Source organism: Haemorhous mexicanus, chromosome 2, assembly GCF_027477595.1.
Source record: "Haemorhous mexicanus isolate bHaeMex1 chromosome 2, bHaeMex1.pri, whole genome shotgun sequence".
NCBI lineage: Eukaryota > Metazoa > Chordata > Aves > Passeriformes > Fringillidae > Haemorhous > Haemorhous mexicanus.
In genome coordinates this window covers 103,442,708-103,463,190 of record NC_082342.1, presented here as the reverse complement: position 1 = coordinate 103,463,190, position 20,483 = coordinate 103,442,708, and the positions used below count along the sequence as shown (strand labels likewise).

At 38.8% G+C, this 20,483-nt stretch overlaps 1 protein-coding gene and 1 long non-coding RNA gene across 5 annotated transcripts in view; one reads left to right on the top strand and one right to left on the bottom strand.

The window, feature by feature from the left end:
- The window catches only part of FRMPD4 (FERM and PDZ domain containing 4), a 331,755-nt gene that overhangs the window by 296,372 nt on the left and 14,900 nt on the right, over positions 1 to 20,483 (bottom strand). The window contains exon 1 of one of the 3 annotated variants that reach the window (XM_059839764.1): positions 8,535 to 8,554. The exons of the other annotated variants lie outside the window; for them this stretch is intronic. The gene's annotated coding sequence lies outside the window, so the exon portion shown is untranslated. Of the gene's footprint in view, positions 1 to 8,534; positions 8,555 to 20,483 lie in introns of those variants that run through there. 3 annotated transcript variants of the gene reach the window in all.
- On the top strand, positions 18 to 8,137 carry LOC132323928 (uncharacterized). 2 transcript variants are annotated; one of them, XR_009485468.1, is made up of 4 exons: positions 18 to 441; positions 593 to 750; positions 2,293 to 6,630; positions 7,184 to 8,137. It is a non-coding gene; the product is annotated as an uncharacterized LOC132323928 (long non-coding RNA). The 2 variants fall into 2 exon arrangements; XR_009485467.1 differs by having other exon boundaries at positions 25 to 441; positions 2,293 to 8,137.

The window sequence follows — 20,483 nt, the reverse complement described above, 5'->3', positions numbered from 1 at the left end:
CCCGCCTGCCGTGCGCTCTCCCGGGTAAGTCCGGAGCGGGCGCCCGGGCTGCCCGGCAGGAGCGCTGCCCGCCGCCTGCGCTCCGGGAGCCGGAGGGGGAGGTGACAGCGCTCCACCGCCCCTCTGCAGTGCCCAGAGGAGGGAGGCGGCGGTGGTGCTGAGGGGAGCGCGGGGTGTATCGCGGTGCCTTCTGCTCTGGCCGGCCGTGTGTCCGCTCCGCTGGGCGAGCGCAGGGCGCGGGCGGCGGCCCGGGCGAGCGCCGATCGCCGCTCCAGCCCGCGGCGGCGCTGCGGCCGCCGGGCCGAGCCCAGGGCTCCCCACAGGGCCTCCCGGAGCCGCGGTGCCGGGGAAGGAGGGCGAGGGGTCTGGGTATGAGGGGTACGGCTGCGGCTTCCCGGGGCAGGGAGCGGAACGCTGAGCGAGCGGGGAAGGGGAGCCCTGGTAAGTAGGAGGGGACACCTCCCCAGCCCGGGAGCAGCACCCTGGGCCTTGCAAAAGCAAAAACTTGGGAAAGCAGAGAGCCGTCTTTGCTTCGACGATCACACTGCTCCATGCAGTCCCCGAGGGTGAGAAAGGGCCTTTTGGCTTTCAGCCCTCGCACTGAATGCTCATCCGTGGTGGACCGAGGACAGGCACCGGGCTGAAATCCACCGCCTGGCTGCTGGCACTATGCTGTGATCTCTCTATACATGCCAGAAAAGAGACCCGAACGGACGGCGTCCCCGTTGTGGCAGGAACATGACAAGGCTGGTTTGTGGCAACATAATTAAAGTCAAGCATTCTTCATACCACATCTTGTGGAAAAATGATACATCTTCATGTTCTTGTTCTTGTGTCAGGAGCTTTTCCTGACACAAGAACAAGAACAGATGCATTGCCTTATACTTATGTCCCGCATCAGGCTTTAAATGAGGCACTGGACTTTAGGTCTCCATAAGTTTCCTTTGAGTGGGCAGAACAGGAAGGCAGGTGAAATTCAAATTCATTTCCACACAAACTCTGCGCTGTAATACAATAATTCTCAGTAGGGGAGTGGATTCTCTTCACTTAAGTGTTTTCATTTGTGTGTTTGTTCTCTGAATGGATTGATATGTGCTTTACTTTGTGCCTTCACAGAGTTTCAGTCTCTTCTGCAGGCTTGCACCTACACCCTCCCACCAACCAAGAACTTAGAAAATAACAGTAGAGCTCAACACATACACTCCTGCAGCCAGATGAAAACAATGCACTTTTTTAATACTAAAACTTATATTGATAAGAGAACAAAAAGAACAGGCTGTACTAACACACTGTGAATTTGGTTTCAAACTATTCTTCAAAACAATAGCAACAAAGAATGATTGATCATCTATTTATATTGGGAGAACATTGAACTGCCAGTTAAAAAGCACTTGCTGGCCTAGCATAGATGTAAACGGCTTGGGCATATTCTAAAACACTATATGAAATATTTTATGCTAGTGCATCAAAATATTTATGTGGTACTCACGTGTACTCTATTTATTTATTGTTATACTAGATTTTTTTTAAAACTGCAGAACCTGTGCCTGTCATTCACGCTGCTCTATTGATTGGTAAAAGCTACAAAGATAACACAGTTTCAGCTGGTTAGAAACTGATTTATTTATAAATCTGTCATTATTTATTTATAGACTGAGGAGATAGGCCAAGATCCTACAAAGCTAACTGAAGCTGATGAAATGATACACCATATATAAGATTAAGCACATATGTTCTATATCAAACAAGGTTCTCATCTTGAGCACTTCATGCTCCAAGGCTTCTCACACAAAGGTGCCTTAGAGCATAGTGGTGAGTGCCAGAAAAATGAAGAAATTCTAAGGGGTCATTGGAATTTCTGTGGTTTCAGGGTCTTTCAGTAGAAAGGCAAATGTGATCCTAGGATATACTGGCTGAAGTATTTCCAATAGCAATATGTAGAAAAGCAGAAAGCATAAGATCAGATTAGAAATGCCATACTCAGCTTATTCAAAAAGTACATTTATGAAAAATGAGAGCAGGTGCAGGGGTGTTAAAGGTAATGAAGAGTCAGTCTTATGACAAGAAAACATTTTGCCTAGCAAAACAATGACTAAGAGATAAAAAAGATTGCTGTTTATAAACATCAGTATTGTAAACACAGGGTATGTACCCAAAATGGTAGGCCTTTATGAAAGTCATTAAAATTTGAAATGAAGCTAAAATTATCTCTTCTTTTTTTGGCTTTCCAAATAGATACATGCCATATTTCTGTGTTTATAGTTACTTTTATATTTTTGTTTTCCTTGGCAGAAGCTATTGCGACATTACAAATCTTCCAGAATGCCTGTGGAGATACTCTTGGACCAGCCAACATGCTGGAGGTCCATTAATAGCAGTATCACAGGAGCCGTATTCCCAGATGTGAGACATGAAAAGAGACCCTGGGCAAGTGCCCTTCCTGCTGTGCTAAATGCTGATAACCTTTTGGAGCTGTGCACTGTGAGAATCACACATGGGGAAGGAGGCTGGGGTATGAGAGTGAACTTTGGTTCATGGTTCTTTGGCTTCTGCTGTCATAGCAACTGGATACAAAACTGTCAGTCTCATAGTAAAAGATTAAAATTTGCCTACCCAAAGAAGCAGAGTGGTGGGCGTTGTTCTGTTTCAAGAGTGAGTGTTGATATGTGTAGTTTGGACTGGCTTTGAAGCCATCAACTGTACATTGAAATAATATTTTGGTATTTTATCTTCATTTGCAGAAATATCAATTAGACTGTGTCATGACTGCACTCTTGCACATGCATTTATACCTTTCAGTTAATACAGTGGGATTCTTCTCAACAGCTACCAAAATTTCAGGATCCAGCCTCAGCTTGTCATACCCTACCTCTGTGGTGCACAGGTACTTAGCACTCCAAACCATCTCTTTCTAGGAAAAGTGACATAAATTGCCTTTTGCAGGTGCTTTATTTTCTTTGTTAACTCCACTGAGAGGCAGCACAGATGCCTACCTTTCACTAGAGGACTGTCTTCCAGATGACTGAAGTCAGGTGAAGTAAAACCCATTTGAATGTGACAAAGGTACATATAAACACTGAATGAGAACAGGCAGCCAGAGACAGCAAACCAACACATACTCAGCATCTCAGTAACAAATAATAATTGAACATGAACGTTTCTAATCTGAAAGTAAGAATCTGACATCAGTTCCTGGCTGAATTCTTACCTGGCTTTTTACATATTTTTTTTTAGAATAGCATAGTAAATATAGCTTTTTGAAGATGCTTTGTTACCAGGTACTATTATCTTTTTATTATGCCTGGCCAGAGTAATCGAATTAGGACACTTAATACTAATGCTTTGTGTAATCATAGATATTCTTGTGTAGACTGTGGGCCAGTAAAAGCCTTAAATTCATATAGTATGGCAGTTCCATAGGCATTTTTAGAGAAAGAAATCTGTCATTTTATGATGCTCCCTGTTCTGAAGGAAATGGCAGACATATGTAATGCAGACAGGAAAGCTATACTATCTAAACTTTAAAACCAAGTAATCTGTAAAACCAGTCATTGTAAAGACTTAATTTTTTTGAAAACCCTGTTGTTTTAGTCCTAGAGAATCTGCATTGTATATATATTTTCAACTGACATGAAGAAACACTTTTTTTTTTGTTCCTGAGTTCTAAGATTTTTTATTTTTTCTTCTGAGACACTAGATAATCCCCAGAAGAAGATGCTTTGGGATTTCCTGGATACCAAGCAGCACAAACATTTAGCCCTGCAGCTGGACCAATAGCATCTCTCGTCATTTATAAGATGCATAAAATTTGATCCCAGATAATTTAAATGAAGACAGGTAGAATCCTAAACCAAACACATAATATTTAAATACTTCTGCAGATGTCACAAGTTTTTATCCAAGTGAATTAAAAACTCATCACTATAATTTTTTTGCGACTCGTCAAGTAGGATTTTTAGTGATTTGGAATCTTTTAAAAGATACTTTAAAGTGCTGTGTCTCGTCTTCAAAATGGTTTAAAATTCATCAAATTAGAATCTTTTTTTTAGATAAGAGCTGAAGGTTCTATGATTTTTCTGCAGTGCTTGATATTACTCATATCCAAATGGCAACAATGTGTAAAGAAATGTGATAATAAAATCCATTGAGTAAGGCGGTGTTCATACATAGCTGGTGATGCAATGTTTTAAGGGAAGATATTTTGTCATTGTGATCTCCTACTTATTGATTGTTATTTCTAAAGATAGTTATGATTCTGTCATGTAGTAACTCTTGCAGTACTCTGGGTACTTGTATTTTAAACTGTTACATTCTTTTTTTTCAGCCTTGAGCCTTTGAAACAGGCATTTTGTAAAATACATTTCTATATCCTGGTGCTTACCAACACTGTACAACTCTATATAAAAACATTGCAATCATTACAGATTTTCTCCATGTCTGTATTTATAGCATTATCAAGAAGTCCCTCTGCTTAGGTTGAATCTTTGCACCAGATTCTACCTGTCATTTTTGGCACCTGTGTCAAATAGAGCTTTTTTCAGGCCTATTTTATAATTGACCCATACAGAGTGCTAAACCCTGTATGTTTTCAATTTTGCTGAGTAATTTAGTGTGGTGGACATGGTATATCAAAGTGCAAAATTAGATAATAGATATAAAATTTAAATAGCAGATAAGATTTTCTTTCTTGCCAATTAAGAAAAAAAATCTAGAAGCCTAAAGGACACTGAATTGCATAGAACAATAGAAGCAAGAATATTGCAACTGATACAACAATTCTGCTGAAGCCACACATATGAAGTCAAACCTATATTTATCAAGGCAGTTAACAAAAACTACTGGTTGCTATTATGTACTGAAAACTTTTGCAGTATATTGAGCCTGTAGCATTAGAAAAACACCATTAAATACAATATTTGTCTATGCTGCAATACTCAGATGAGATCAAGATAAGGAGGAGAACCTTAGACAATATTTTCTACTTCGATGAATAAGACAATGCCAATGCATTAGTTATTTTAAAATGAAATTTTCTTTATTAAAAAGGATTCACTTTTCTGGAATGGGTATGTATGAAATATTCAAATCAGAATATGGAAAGGACTGTTATCTACAGTTGCTCTTTTACTGACAAATGGGCCCAATTCAAGAAAATACTAGATATGCTTATTATCAGCCCTATTCATGGCTTCACTTAATCTAAAATATGACTTGAAACAATCACAAAGTTAAGCACGTGTTTAAGTGTTGCTTGAATAAATATGACTTCACAAATCATAAGAAAATGTGTAGAGATGAATCAGAAAAAAAGAAATTTGAAATGCTAATGTGCAAGTACCTGTGCTTAAAATTTATTTGCAACAAAGGGAAAATTGAGGAAAAGTAAAACCTCATTCACCCTTTTTCTCAAAGTCAATCCTGATTCCGCCATCAGGGCTTTTCTCATACTTTAACCAAAACCAACTGCAGAATGAAAATTTTGTGGCAACTTCAGAGAAAATGATCAAAGTATGAATTTCTAAATTAATAAAATCTTAAAAAGCAGGACTACCACTGAAGTCTTTCTAGTACTATCTGTGATTAAAATGATCAAATATGTGTTGAATTTTAAAAATCAGAGGAATATTCAAATTTTTTTTAAGATATCATCAAAACCAAGGACAAGATTGTTGTGGTAGAATTGTATTGTTTCTGTTTGTAGTCTGAAGTTTAAAATATTTATTTTATTATTATTCCTAGTAGCAGATTCTTATATTAGTTATGGATTAAAAATTTTCTAGCTCGTCTGTATTTGTTTTTCTTCTGTGTTAGAAAGGGATATTATGGTGAAGCTTAAGAAATACTGTAAACTTTTGTTCTCTGTTCATTTTCCTGGGAGGTATATGCAAACATCTCAGCAAAGAGGGGAAAAAAGCAATGTCACAGGTGCAAAATAGCTTGGAGTCAGAGGAGAGAAAGAAGGAAAAAAAGCAAAAAAGAAAAAAGAGATTTTCCCAACGAACAGAAACTTCACAGACACAGCATTTGTATCTGGGTGCCAAAACCTAGTTTTCTCAGTCCATATTTAGGCACTTGCACATAGGTGGCCTACTTGTCAGTAATACTAAACATTCACCAATGAAAAAGAGATTGCTAGGTACTTTTGAAAACCAAGCAGCTTATACAAAGTTGCCTGAGTATCTGGAGAGACAAAGCATAAAATTTCCAGCCTTTAGTTTGAAAGATCACACACCCATATTTTATCCACTACGATGTGTTCTTGTGATCTTAATTGCAGGTTTAATACATCTAGGCCTGTGAATTATATGTGAGGTCTCAGGCAGAGGAATTACTCTCAGCTAAATTAAGAGACAGCACACTGCAGCTGCTCTTGCTGACCATAGCATCAACAGGACAGCCAGTCTGTACATCAGGGGTTGTTCCTAGTGTAAATCTGTGTTTGCAAGGTGCATACAGGCAACTATTTCATGTGGCTTGCATTAAGAATGTTGTTTTTTTCAGGCAGAAGAGAAGACTGCAAATCTGTCTGTAGTTGAAAGTACAGTAAGATAGTTCTTGCTCAGCCTACTGAGAAACATGATAAGGAGTCTTGCATGCTCAAGACACTTCTGTTTATCCAAGTGACCACTGGTGAGTGTCACTAAGGATTTTGATTTTTTTTCAGGCCCTCTAGTGCTTCTAGAACAGAAAATGAATCCCTAATGTGTCTTAACAATAAATACTGGAGAGTAACTATCTTGGGAATATGGTGTGTGGAAAGACCAGCAGGGACTGCAAAGCTGGAAGAGACAAAAACATGCCATAAAGTTCACCTAAGTTTCTTAAGAAAGTGTGTGCAATTTTTAGAAATGTACTGCAGTTGATTAAAGTTATCCTGTAAATACAGTGCATTTGAAAACTACTTACTTACTACAATGTACAAGCCTAATGCTTTCAGTTAGGAGGAAATAGAAAACCAGCTTTCCAATCCCCATCAGCAAGTGGCCTGTCACATGCCTGAGTAACCTGTGTGCAAAGGCTCTTGTGCCATGTTTTCTGCTAACAGGAATCTGTTTGCCCAGATCATCAAGAAACACTGACAAGAGAGCTTCACACCTGTTCTCATTTCTTTGGGTAAAATTCATAACCTGTTTTGTCTCCATACTCATTATCTCAGACCTGTTTTACCCTTCCCCCTTTGCAGCATGCAAACCCTGAGGTTGAAAGCAAAGAGATGAACTGCAGAGCATCCCCCAGGGCAGGCTGCTCAGCCTGGATTGTGCACCTTGATCACACAAATGGACATGCACACCTTCTGGAGTCAAAAAGGAGTCAAAGAGCCAACACACAGCATAAGAACCATCAGTCTGTGCAGATCAGCTTACAGGGTAGAGACATTTTAGAGCACAATGCAAGATCACTTTCTTTGTGCTCCCTAGTAGAAACAGTCTTTAGAATTCACTGACATTTAATCATGTGCCTCATATCACTTCTTTTCAGAGCAGCTATTTTGGTGCTATGTGGGGGTTGTCACAGAAATGGTTGCCTAATTCTGATCTAAATTTTGTAATGTGCACCCAGATCTTCTACAGATAAGTATTTTACATCCAAATGCAATAATAATGAAGGAATTTAAAGTGATTCCATTTAATGAAAGAGCAGTAACATACTTAGCAAATATTCCTAGCGCTTGCAAAAAAGAAACAGCACAATTTCCACAAAGCCCTTGGAAAAATTGTTCCCACTGCCCAACCTATTGCTTTAGTTTCTGCAGCTGCAGGTGAAGGGAATTTTAGTCCAATTCAAAAAACCAGGACTTGTTCCATGTAAACATTGGTGTTGGTATTTTCAAATCACAGCAGGCCTTATAAAATGCCTGGGGTTCAGAACTATGTCAGAGCTTAGCAGCCAGAATAATATCAGTGAAACTGTCAGGAAGCTTGCTGGCTTCATGCAGCAAGGAACACAGAGCTATATGAGATTTTTCCTTTGACTTGCAGTGGAGCAGTAAGAAAGAGGTGAGGAAAGGGGCTGCTCACTTTATGTTCCATGAAATACTTTTGTGACTGTAGATTTAAATCAGTCCAGTGAGTACCTTATGAGTGGTTTTAAGATGATACAAATGTCCTATTAAAGGCTTCTTGTATTTCTCTGCTGAGATTAGTACAATTATTTGTTTACAATATGCCAAAGCACTTTTTCCCCCTGGATGATTCTTTCAAAGTAAGGTTATTGCATATCTGCATTACATTACTCAGAAATACAAGTTTCATCTGAATGAAAACTGAATCCTAAAATCTTAGCTTTTTAAAAAGGAGAAAAAGAAGACATAAAGAGAAATTGAATTCTCTAAAGAGAATCCAGTGTGTTTTGAAGGGTAGTCCATGATTCCAGCTAACTTTACAGATTTCTGACTGCTTTGTCTGCTCTAGTCCTCTAGAAATTCCTCCCTTTACCACCAAAGCCTGCAAAGCCTGTTGGCCTGCTCTGTCATCCTTGTTTTCATCTTCTAAACCAAACTATGCATGATGTCAAGACCCCCTTCTATAACTTACCTTCTCTGTGCACCTGCAGTCTCCTGAGCCTTCTCTCTTTGAGCGCACTCAGTGCCCCTTGGGGAAGGAAAAACCTCCCCTTCCTCCAAGAGCTCCCCCTTAAAAAAAGCACAGCATACACTAAGGGGAAATAAATCAGATGCCCGTGAAATTCCAAGCCAAGCCAGCCCCAGTCATTGAGAATCCAGTCTTTTCAGACTGCCTCAAGAAACAGATCTAGGAGAAGATGCACAACATCTGGTGTAACAATTCCTCAAGACTTTTCTACCCTAGCGCAGTTTGAAAACATGTCAGGATATTGGAAGTTTTTAAACACATAAAATTAAAAATACATATTTAGTTGTATCAGACCATCCACTTGAATAATTATTCTGGTTATCCATCAGGCCAACTCCATAATGCTGGCTGTCCTCCAGGGCCCACTTCTCCTATGTCTCTGCCAGATGAATGGCCAAATTGTCAAAAAGCCATTGAAGCAGGAAGATTAATAGAACCACACTCTAGGGGTCATGACTACACCCATCAACTTCCTGCTTAAGACGTTTGCATTCGAGAGGAACAAACTCTGCTTACCTGAAAGTCACCTTACAACTTCTGAGTAGTTCTCCCTGTGAAGTCAGTGGAGACTGACTGCAAGCATTTTCTGAGGGCAGTTCTGTCCGTCTAAGGTCTGACTGGTTGTTCAGCTTGTGTTTTGGTTTTTTTGGAGTGGAGTGGGAGAATTTAGGGGTGGGGTTTCATCTCTGCACCACTGCTTGTGCTCCTGAATTGGATCTCTCAAGTAGTGTCTGTGTCAAGGTAAGCTTGCACCATTCACCAGAGTAAAGAGAAAGGAGCAGAGATCTGTGGTCCTGTCAGCTGTGTTAAAAGAAGTAGTTATACTAAATCACAAATTATGCTGGGCTGGAAGGGACTCACAAAGATCATCAAGTCCAACTCCTGGCCCTGTGCAGGACCATCTTCAAGAGTCACATGTGCCCAACAGTATTGGCCAAATGCTTCTTGAACTCTGTCAGGCTTGATGCTGTGACCACTTCCCTGGGGAGCCCTTTCCAGTGCCCAGCCACCCTCTGGGTGAAGAACCTTTTCCTGATATCCAACCTAAACCTCCCCTGATACAACTTCAGGCCATTCCCTTGGGTCAACTGTCGCTGGTCACCACAGAGCAGAGATCAGGGTCTGCCCCTCCTCTTCCCCTCATGAGGAGAATTGTACCTGCAGTGGGGTCTCTCCTCAGTCTCCTCCAGGCTGAGCAGACCCAGTGCTCTCAGCTGCTTCTCAAGGCTTCTCCTTGAGACCCTACACCATCTTTTTTGTCCTCCTTTGGACAGTCTCTAATAGCTTTATACCTTTCTTAGATTGTGGCACACAATCCCATCCCAGTGCTCAAAAGAGGATGTGTACGAACTCTGAAGCCCAAAGCTAAATATCCACCACAAACTGTGTATTGTATTTCAGTGTAATTTGGTATAATCTTGATTCTCTTGAAATTAAGAGTCATGTCACCAGGGTTTAAATTACTGCCCATTAAAGGATTTTTTAATGTCAAAAATAACACTTTGGATTTAATCTAGGGCCAGGCTTTTTGCATAAGGATGCACAGTGCAAAGTTGAAGTCACGCTCATCCCAAGACCATCAAAATAAATGGGTAGCCATACTTCTCAATGGAAGCTTCTTGGTCTTAGTTTTGAGGGACCCATATTGGTCCAAGACAAGGAAGAGAGAGCAATGCCAGAGGTGACAGTAATATTACATTCATACCGTGTTGATTCCGTACATCCAGGTTCATCCCACTCTGCTCTTCCCACAAGAGACTGCAAAATCCTGCTGTCCTCTGCTACTGATTAATCCTCTGCAATTTTTGGTTTACTGCTTCATAATGAAATTCATAATGCAGAGGAACAGATACAAATTCTGTTATTAGAAGCCTGACAGTATCTTTATCTTTTGCAATAAATATGGTACAGAAATTCTCACTTAAATCTCTATTTTGTCCCACTTTGAGTGGGAAAACTCAAAGCCCTTAGTACTGCTTAGATGAGAGATCACCAAGTTAAAAGTTGTGGTGCTCACTGGTGCCAAGGGAGCTTAAAACAGTCATGACCTTGTAGATGAAAAGGAGTAATGGCCAAGCTGAGCACCACAGAGTCCTGCACAAAAGAATCATTGGGACAGAGGAACAATTGATCATATTTTTGGTTTGGATCCACTCCCACAGAGTGGAAAAAGGAATGACTGGTAATTGCTAACAAGGAATGAAGGCAGAAATAAGCTCTGAAGATGACCCACAATATAGGTAAATATAACCATTAAAGGTAATAAAGTGCAAAGGCACAAACCCATGATTTGTCTGTTTATGCAGCATTATAGAAAAACTTAGAGAACAATGTGGACAAATAACTATATCATTTTTAGAGAATTAAAAAATGTTATGCTATAATGCTCTATAGAGTGGTTGCCTAGTTACAAAGCATAGTCCTTAGAATGAAAGGGAAAATAATATTCATACAAGAGTAAAGCCCTCCAAAATACAAAAATATTTTGTCTCTCCATAAGAGCAATGCAGGCGTGTAGCCATTGTATCTTACAAGTTGCCAGAACTAGACACAAACATTTTACAGAATTTTACACCCTATTTGAGGTACAATATCTGTTTCTAGTTCTAAGTTATTCATATGAAATCATAAGTGATCACTCTGCAGGGTTTGGAATCTGTCAGTCAGAAATTTTAGGTCACTGAGGTGGACAGAAACTCAGCAGATTGAGGAAGCAATGTGAAACAGATTTTGAAAAATCGGTTTTATCAATCGTGATGGCTTTGAGGTGCTAAGGGTGTAGGTATAAATCTTAAATGGAAAGGGTGACAGTAGGCCATAAGTTTTTTAAAAGGAAAAAAAATTATGCTAATATTCTATAATTGATTTTGTGACTTCACTCAGTCTGCAGCTTTTATGGGTTTGTATGCATTAATTGTGTATCTGGTGTTTAAAAGGTTCACCAAAAAGGGCATATGCTCCTATAGCCCTATTCAGACATTCGTAGCATCTACCTGAAAACTTTCCAATTTACAATTAACTTCAAAACACACTGGACTGAGAACACTAACACACTGCAATAAGAACAGTAAAAGCTTTCAGGAAAATGAGATTTCACTGCTTTTATCACCCTGAGTACTTTGAATTGTTCTGCAACTTGCAGGAATAAATATAAGACTTTTGAGGTGAAGGATCCAAGTCAATTTGCCTTCTGAAATACCCAGGCTGAATTTCAAACATTACAGGTAATCTTCTGGAGTTTATTTGTTCCAGAAGCAGTGGACTGGTAACTGCATGCCAATTTAAGGCTAGAAATAGCATTTATTAAAGTTATATGCTGATTCAAAAGAGACCAAAAAAAAAAATCTATATTCTATATTAATTGATTAAGAGTTTCTCATTCACTTCTATGGTCACAATTTATATTTTGTTGCTAGCATAATTTACATGAAAGATGTTTTGTTTTGACATTGTAATAAGATCTCTGTTGACTCTGACTGTTATTTTCCATGGCTGATATTTTTCACACCATCCTACTGTGAATAAAATAAAAATTTACTGAACAATGCACATTTTCAGGAGTTGGCTTTGATAGTCAATTGCCTCAGTAAGAACAGAAAAATTTCCAAAATCCCATTAAAACCAGCTTTATGTATAGTTTCATTATTTTTCTTCAAATTATAGGATAGTTTGTAAGAAAAGCAGTTGGAGTCACTGGGATTATTTTTATTTTTTCTCTCTGTAACTGTAAGAAGATGATTAGACAGATGTCTCATTGCATATTTGTTTTAGACCAATGTGATTTAAAAACACTAAAAATATAATATCCTTTAAATTTAAGCTTAGTATTGTAACATTGAGAACTTTTTTTATAATTTAGTGTATCAAAAGGCTTTCTATAAATTAATAAAAAAATATAAAATGTGAAAATTTAAATCCACCAGATAAAGACAGACATCAGAGGAGAGTAATATTGTGAGTAATATTGCAAGAAAATACTTTATGAATACTCTCATAGCCCCTTATCCCTCTTCATATTTACTGTCAAATAATTCAAACAAAGGCCACCTAAAGAACACTGTAATAACACTGCTGTAAAAGGGATATGAGCATACTCACTACACAATAATTCTCTGTTATTCTAAGATTGGGCTGTTTAGCTAGGGTTTGGATTATTTTTAGTGTAAAGACAGTAATTCCAATTAGCTCCTTTGTTGGTTTAAAGTTTGATAAATTCTGCCATTAGTCTGTATCACATGTAGATCTCTAAAGACTTAATAATTTAATGGCAGTGTCTGATAAATCAGAGTGGTTAAAAGGTGTGAGGCTTTATGTGAATTTACTGCTGAAAAAAATCATAAAAGCATTGAACACATTAGATGTGCACTGCAGACCTCAATTTATTAGTGTTGGGAAGTCTAAATATCTGTGGCTATGAGAGGAATTTATCTACTAGTTCTGGACACGCTAAGTCTGAAAGTAAGGAACACAGTGGATGGAATTGTGATTTGCAGCATGGTGAATGTTGCTGCTAATAAAAGTTTTGAAGTTGGGAAGCTCCTAAGTCTGTTTTGAAGGGTGTGTTTCTGTGGTCCCCTAACATTTTCTGATTCTACTTGACCTTAAAAAATATACTGTGAATGTGGGCAGCAAAGCTATTTTACTCATTTCACGTACTCAAGGATGGGTAAGACTGATCCTTCTTGATAATCCCCAAGAGTCATGTGAGGCCTTGAGAGTCCCAGAACTCTTTCCAAGAGCTTTGCAATGTTCCTTTTGCAATGTTTTGACCTTTCATTCGTGTTATTTTTAATACATTTCTTGAATCATCTGGCTAATATTATCACTCCTGGGTTTTTTTCCAGCAACATCAAAAACCCATTAGCACATAACTTTATGTCTTTGTGGTGCATTGATCACCGCTCCTTACTGTAATGGTACCTAACTATATCACCTTCATAAATCATTGTGTGTGTGTGTATATAGGTATAGATATTTATATGAAGCAGAAGTGATTATCTCTTCAAGGAACATATAAACAATCCTCCTTTTAAAGTTTTATAGTCCAAGAAATTCTTCTACACCATATTTTAAACTGAAGCCCGTAAATTTTCCTTGCAGATCAGGGAAGTGCTAAAGTATATAATTTTTTTTATTGACTGTATTTGCTATTTTTCACTGTGTCTGGTCAGAAACTTTGCAAAATGAAGATAGGTTTTTGTATTTTGAGTACCAGATTCTCTCCATAGATTTCTGGCCCCAGGCATCAGTGAAGTGAAGGTAGACATTAAGTTCTATATTAAAAAAAAAGTGGGGAAAAAAATGAGCACTTTGAGAATGCAGACTTAGTAATGCAAATTTTTTAAACTTTTTTAGATGCTGTTTACCATTATTCCATCACCTCTGCCTTCACACCACTTTTGATTTGTGTTTGTGCACAGCCAAGTTATTTACCACCTGGCTCAGGGTCTCCTTCCAGCTGAATATCAGGCAGACAGAATTTGGAATAGACACACCATTGGCTGGAGTGATGGATGACCCACTCTGGCCCATTTAAAGGTTCCTGTGTCTTTCTACAATGTTCAATAGATTCACTGCGCTGAGCAGTCATTTTACCTTGAGAAGTTAATGGTTAAGCACTGAGCTGGAAAATATCCACTGTATGAAATGCAATCAGTGGGCTGATGGCCTGCTTTGTCTTACTTGCCAAAGATGTGAAGACCCACCAGTTCTACATCAATCACTCTTTCCTTTCAATATCCATATAAAGGCACTGGGAAAATTATGAGACATCATCTAAAATACCAGCAACACAGATCATTTTTTGTCCCAATGGATGATAAGTCTCTTATTCTTTAAAAGTTACTCTCAGATAGGTCTCGAGTTAGAATGAAACCTGCTCAGATCTATCTATTTCATTTCATATGAAATGCATAGACTGCATTGTTTTTCTGCTCTCTGTAATTAAAATTCCTTGTCCTGTCCCCTACCAAGTTTTCTTTAGGAAACTGAGACTGTTGATGTTTGATGAGTTTTCTCATAAATGTCACTGAAATCCCTGCTTCCCCCTCCTGTATGTTTCCTTTTAATGTCTGAGTTGAGTCAGGAGCTCCTTGTTTAACCATGCAGGCCTCCTACTGCTTCTGCTTGATTTCCTGCTCATTAGTATGGATCACCCCTGAGGACGGAAAAAGTGATCCTTGATAATGAACCAGCTCTCCCTGACCCCTCTTCTCTCCAGGGACATATTGCATGGCATTCTTCCAAGCAGATCTCTGAAAAAGGCCAAAGTCTCCTGATACCTTGGGTTTTAGCTTTCTTTTCTTTTCTTTTCTTTTTTCTTTTCTTTTCTTTTCTTTTCTTTTCTTTTCTTTTCTTTTCTTTTCTTTTCTTTTCTTTTCTTTTCTTTTCTTTTCTTTTCTTTTCTTTTCTTTTCTTTTCTTTTCTCTTTTCTTTTCTTTTCTTTTCTTTTCTTTTCTTTTCTTTTCTTTTCTTTTCTTTTCTTTTCTTTTCAATTTTAGGCTGCTTTAGTTTGTGGGTCTGGGTTTCATATAAGGGGACAGTAAGCTCTCTTCACAGAGTAGGTAGACCCAACAGTGCCTTCTCTTGCCAGGGACCCAAGGACAGCTGGATGCAGATCTCAGGCCCAACAACATCGACTGAGAAAAATAAGGAGGATGGGACTCCATGGGCTGGGACTGTAACTGGACAATTAGCTCCAGTATGCTAATGGACCAAAACGTATAAAAATATGAGATCTTGTGACCAAGCCCTCTTTGTGCTTCCATCTTGGAGCCATCTGGGCAGAGCCAAAGCTGTGGCTCTGGTACTGCCAGGGGGTGGCCTTTCAAAGCCCTTCAATAAATATCCTTTTATTCCCCTTAACTCTATCTAGCCTCTGTTCCAGCTGTTTAAGGCATCACTCCTCTGCTGTAGTCCAGGTTTATAATCCTAATTTTGCTTTGTTCCCTCCACTCCATCTTCTGAGCTCCAGTCATCACAATCACTGCAGCCAAGGGTGCTGGCAGCCCCAGATCCCCGAATGGCCCTTCCTTGTTTGTAAGTACGACATGAGCAAAGCAGCTCCATCATTATCTACTCAGTCAAAGCACACCAGAAGACACCACCATGATTCTAACTGCCCATGAGGACCAGGGCCAGTGAACATGAGGCTTTTTCCAGTTGTCTGAAGAAGACTTTATCCACTTCTTTCTTACCAGGCAGTTTATAGCAGACACCCACAACATCACCTGTGTCAGTTTGTCCCCTATCCTGACACACAGGCTCTCAGCCCTTTTACCACCTATCCCCCAGCTGAGCTCCCTCCATCTCTGCTGCTCCCTCACATACAGCATAATTCACCCTTTTTGCCACCCTTTCCAAAAAGTCTGTCTCTGTCCATCATAGTTCTCCAGTTGTGGGAAGAATCCCACCACATTTCTATGATTCCAATGAGATCATAGCCCTAATTCCTCCTATTTCTTCCCCATGCTGTGAGCATTAATGTACAGGCTCTCTGGGGAGGCACCCAGATGTGCTTATTTCCCAGAACAGATATGAGAGTTGCTCTCATAGTACTGCAGGGTAAATAACAAGGATGAAGAGAGAGAAATATTAAGAAAATGTCATATCACAGCTCTTCTTTGCTGCCAGGGAACTCCCCTTGCAGCACTAAGTAAATAATGTTGTGACCTGGGACTTTTCCTGTATGCTTCATAAATTCTGCACACAAGCAGATAAAAATGCTCATTTATTTCTGAATAGCAGAAAGCCTGAATTGCTACTTAGGGATAACAAACATGGTTACAGTGGGCTGAGACTACATGATCTTGACATTGGCTCATCATAAATTCAGGTTTCCTGGCAATTTAGTTTTCCTGGGGATAAAGCACTAACTTAAAAAAGAGCTTACCACAAGTTAAAAATGCCAAAGCCATTTTGGAGAGACAACTGGAGGCATCTCTTGTCCTGTTGAGTCCCATCTGATTCCCCTCATAGTATCAGATTAACTCCTGTTTTTCTCGTGCCATGATCTATATACAGATCACTGTCAAGAGACACAACTTATTTCAGTAAAAGACCAAGAGTTCCCTCATTATTTCCATACTGCACTACAACAATTCAATTTTCAAAAGCAAATTAAACTTTTGAAAAGTTTACATCCTGAAACTCCCTTATTCCCTGCTTGCTGGCCTAAAAGTAAAGAGTTCTCTTTAGTCAAATGGTGCAAAAGTTCCCCCCACTAATATTACTTAGAAGATATTTTCCTTCTCTTAGTTCAAATCTTGCATACACTTGTCAAAAGGCAACAGGGATGGAGATTAGAAAACGCTTTGACAACATCACAGGCAGGCATGGGATAAAGGGGATCCTGCTCTTTCAGGAGGATTTTAGGTTTGCAGCACCTGCTTTAGGTCTACAGTGAGGGGCAAAAGAAAGACATCATCAAGAAGACCCAGTGCAGTAAATGCTTATGGCAAATATAAATCACTCAACCTCGCTCACGTACTTCTCATCTGTGCAAGTTTATATTATTCTGCAATAGTAGAAATAAACTTATGTTTAGGATAAGCTTACCAGGTCCATTAGGAGCGTTAAATCCCAAATCTACTGATACTTTCCTGTTCAACATAGGTTCAGCAGGATGCTATTTGTTGGTGAACGGATATTTATCATAATTTCGATATCTCTACATATATCATGTGAAAAATTGCTTTAGAATGCTTGCAGTTTCAAACTTTGGGAAAGTTGACATATTTAAATTTATTCAAGAAAGGATAAAATTTATTTGTTTAAGTAGATTTAAGAGTGAGATAAAACAACTCTTCCTTTTCTTCTTTGCTCCCTCCCCAGCAAGACATGGAACTTAAGCAGTACTTAACAACATTATATCACCGTAGTAAATATATCTTTCTTAAGTATATAGGCAGGGTATCTTTGGGTGATGCTCAATCCAAGCTCCTATTATCTTTCCAAAAGAGCACAGAAATGGGGGGGGGAATTTTGTAATCACCTGGAACACATTTCTCTGTGATTGCTTTAATTTCCATGTTAAACTGTGATAAATGATCCAGCACCACTCATTTCACTTGAAGGTTATTTCAGATTATATGAAAACAGCTGGTTTGGGGTTTTTTAAGACTAGGAATTCCTAAAGGTATTGAGACACTGGGCAAATCTCATCTCCTGCAACTTGACCCTGTCAAACCATACATGTCTTGATTTTTTAATGGCTGAGATAGGAGCCAGTATCTTCTGCAGGTGCCTGCCTTGAGCACCCATCTTAGCAGGGGAAAGGTTACCCTCTGGAAGCTTCTGTGTGATGACAGTAGAGAATGTAAATGGTCAGTTTGCAATTACTTAAATTACTAGAAACTTAGTTTATAGAAGCATAAAGTTAAGAGAGGTGAATTTCATTTGTAAATACCATCCATGTGAAAATCTTATTCTTTTTTAAGGAGAGAATACTGCAGCATTTCTCCTGTTTTATTTCAGCGTAGCTTGAAGGGAAGAAGTCAGAACTGCCTGGGATAGCGGAAACATGAGAAAATCAATGACTTGTGCAGAGAATAAACATGCAGGGGAAACACTTGAAGAAAAAAACCCTCCTCATAAAAGGTGTCAGTTGGTTAATCAGCTAAGAGAGCAGATATAGGCTTTCATGGAAAAATGTAGTAATAACTGTTACTTGAAAGAAGGTAAACACATTTTTGAGTGATGGTTGGCTGGATAAACTGTGGATGGACTGAGGGAAAATTCTAAATATGTTTGTTTTGAGGAGACTAACAAATAGTGATGCAGTCTTCTGATTTTGGCGTTTTTTTGTTTTTTTTTTTTCTGAATGTATTTTGCTAAACTGGGGGAAGAAAACTTAAATCCCTGGTAAAGCCAGATGAGGATTGTTCCTTAAACAAGAATAACATACACACAAATGTCTAGCTATTTTAGACTCCTCAGAAATGGTTAAACACATGGCTAAAAAAAAAGAATTATTATCCTGGCTCAGATTTAGAATTAATCTGTTTTATTTCTGGAAAAAATGTGGCCCCTCTTCTTATTGTGGAAATGTTAGAAAGAGGAGTGAGCTGTTATGCAAACAGGCTACAGGGAGCTGCAGCCATTCCCGGGGGCCCCGGTGCATCCCGGTGTCCAGCTCAGCTGGATGGAGATAAAGCAAAGGCAGGCTTGAAAGGGGAGAATTATGCAGTTAATCTCATGCTGGCTCTAAAACTAACATCTCTGACAGAAAGGGTCACAACAAAGGAATGATACAGAGAGAAGGGTGAGGAGCATGAAATGAGTGAGGTGTCACCATTCAATGAGCAATTTGAACTGACACATGCAATTGTTTGGGGTGGACAGTATCTGACTCTGGGCAAACTGTATAGGATGGGTATGTTCACAGCAAGGAGCAGAGTATAGCTCCTATTATGAATAATGGAAAATATCTCCCACATTTTGTGTTCATCTTCCTGGTAGCTCATAGCTTTGCACCATTGTAAATTCAGTAAGTGCCATTTTTACTACTGTTATTCTCCGTATTTCATTGCTAGTGGAATAATTGGGGCTTTCTTTATGGAACATTATCTTCAGTGACAGGTGAATCTCAAGTATCTGGAATTTCATTTTAGTTTGGACAGGCATCCTAATATTTAGATGATCATTTGAATCATACATGAGCTGGAAGTCTCGGAACCTGAGCTGAAAATGTGACAAGTACAATATTTTTCACGAGTTTTCAAACAATTTTGATTTGAGTTACACCTAGAAATACAGAGAGAGCAATGTTCCTATACTATGCTGGAATTTCAAGTGGGGGAAAAAGGAAAGGCTTGAAAGTTTGTCTAGAGTGCAGAAGAATAAAGTCCATCTTACTATGTGCAGGGTTTTAAAATTAGTAAGGGTGTAGTGTATTTTTCTAGTTTAGAAAGGTGAGATTTTGTAACTTAAGAGGAAAAAAAAGTTGTCTAAAAGTAGCTTGATGAGTGAAAATCATCTTGGCTAATTACAGACTTCTAAAAGTTGGATATCTGAGTCTACTCTCCCTTTATAGTTAATAGAATCATCTTCAGAACACCATGTGCTGACCTGTCTCAGACGCCTATCTTAGGATGAGATGAATGACTCTCTGGAGACCTCTGTTTCTGTCTATTGAAAAGAACTGAGGATAACAACATTTTCAAAACACTAAGGCTGTGAAATAGAATTTCAATAAACTTTTAATCAGACCATGTGGAAGACAACTAGAGTGATTCCCGGTATTTGCAGGGATCAAGGGCAGGAGCTGTGGAAAGCAGTGCTCTACTTCACTTCAGTTTTGTCTTTATTTATTTATGGGTTTATTATTGGTATGACTGAAAATAATGCAGGTAGCAATTTGTTCCACATCAGTTTCAAAATAACTTAGGAAAAAAAATGTATTCCAGTCAAAATCTTAGTTCCTTTTTTATTTTATCCCATTATTTCTGGACTTCTAGCTGTCTGAATCTAAGAATTCAGTGGTGATAGCCAGATGATGAAGTGCAAATAGATCATGGTGATAGATTTTTTTTTTTTTTTTTACCCTTTACCATTTAAGAATCACTTTGCTGACTGCTTGACCTCATTTTTTTGTAGCTTCTAAAATCATAGAATCTTAGAATACCATGAGCTGGAAGTGACCCAAGGATCATTGAAGTCTAAGTCCTGACCCTACACAGGACAGCCCCAAGAATCACACCACATGCCTAAAATAGTTGTATAGCTTTGAAGGGATGTTATTTTAAATATTTTTCCCCAACAATGTAGCCGTAAAGGTCTCCTTTGTGTCTCTTTGACATAGACTGACCTTGAGCTCTGAATCAGCACTATATATATATATATATATATATATATATATATTCAGAAACCAGTGACAGCTTTATTTATTATGCA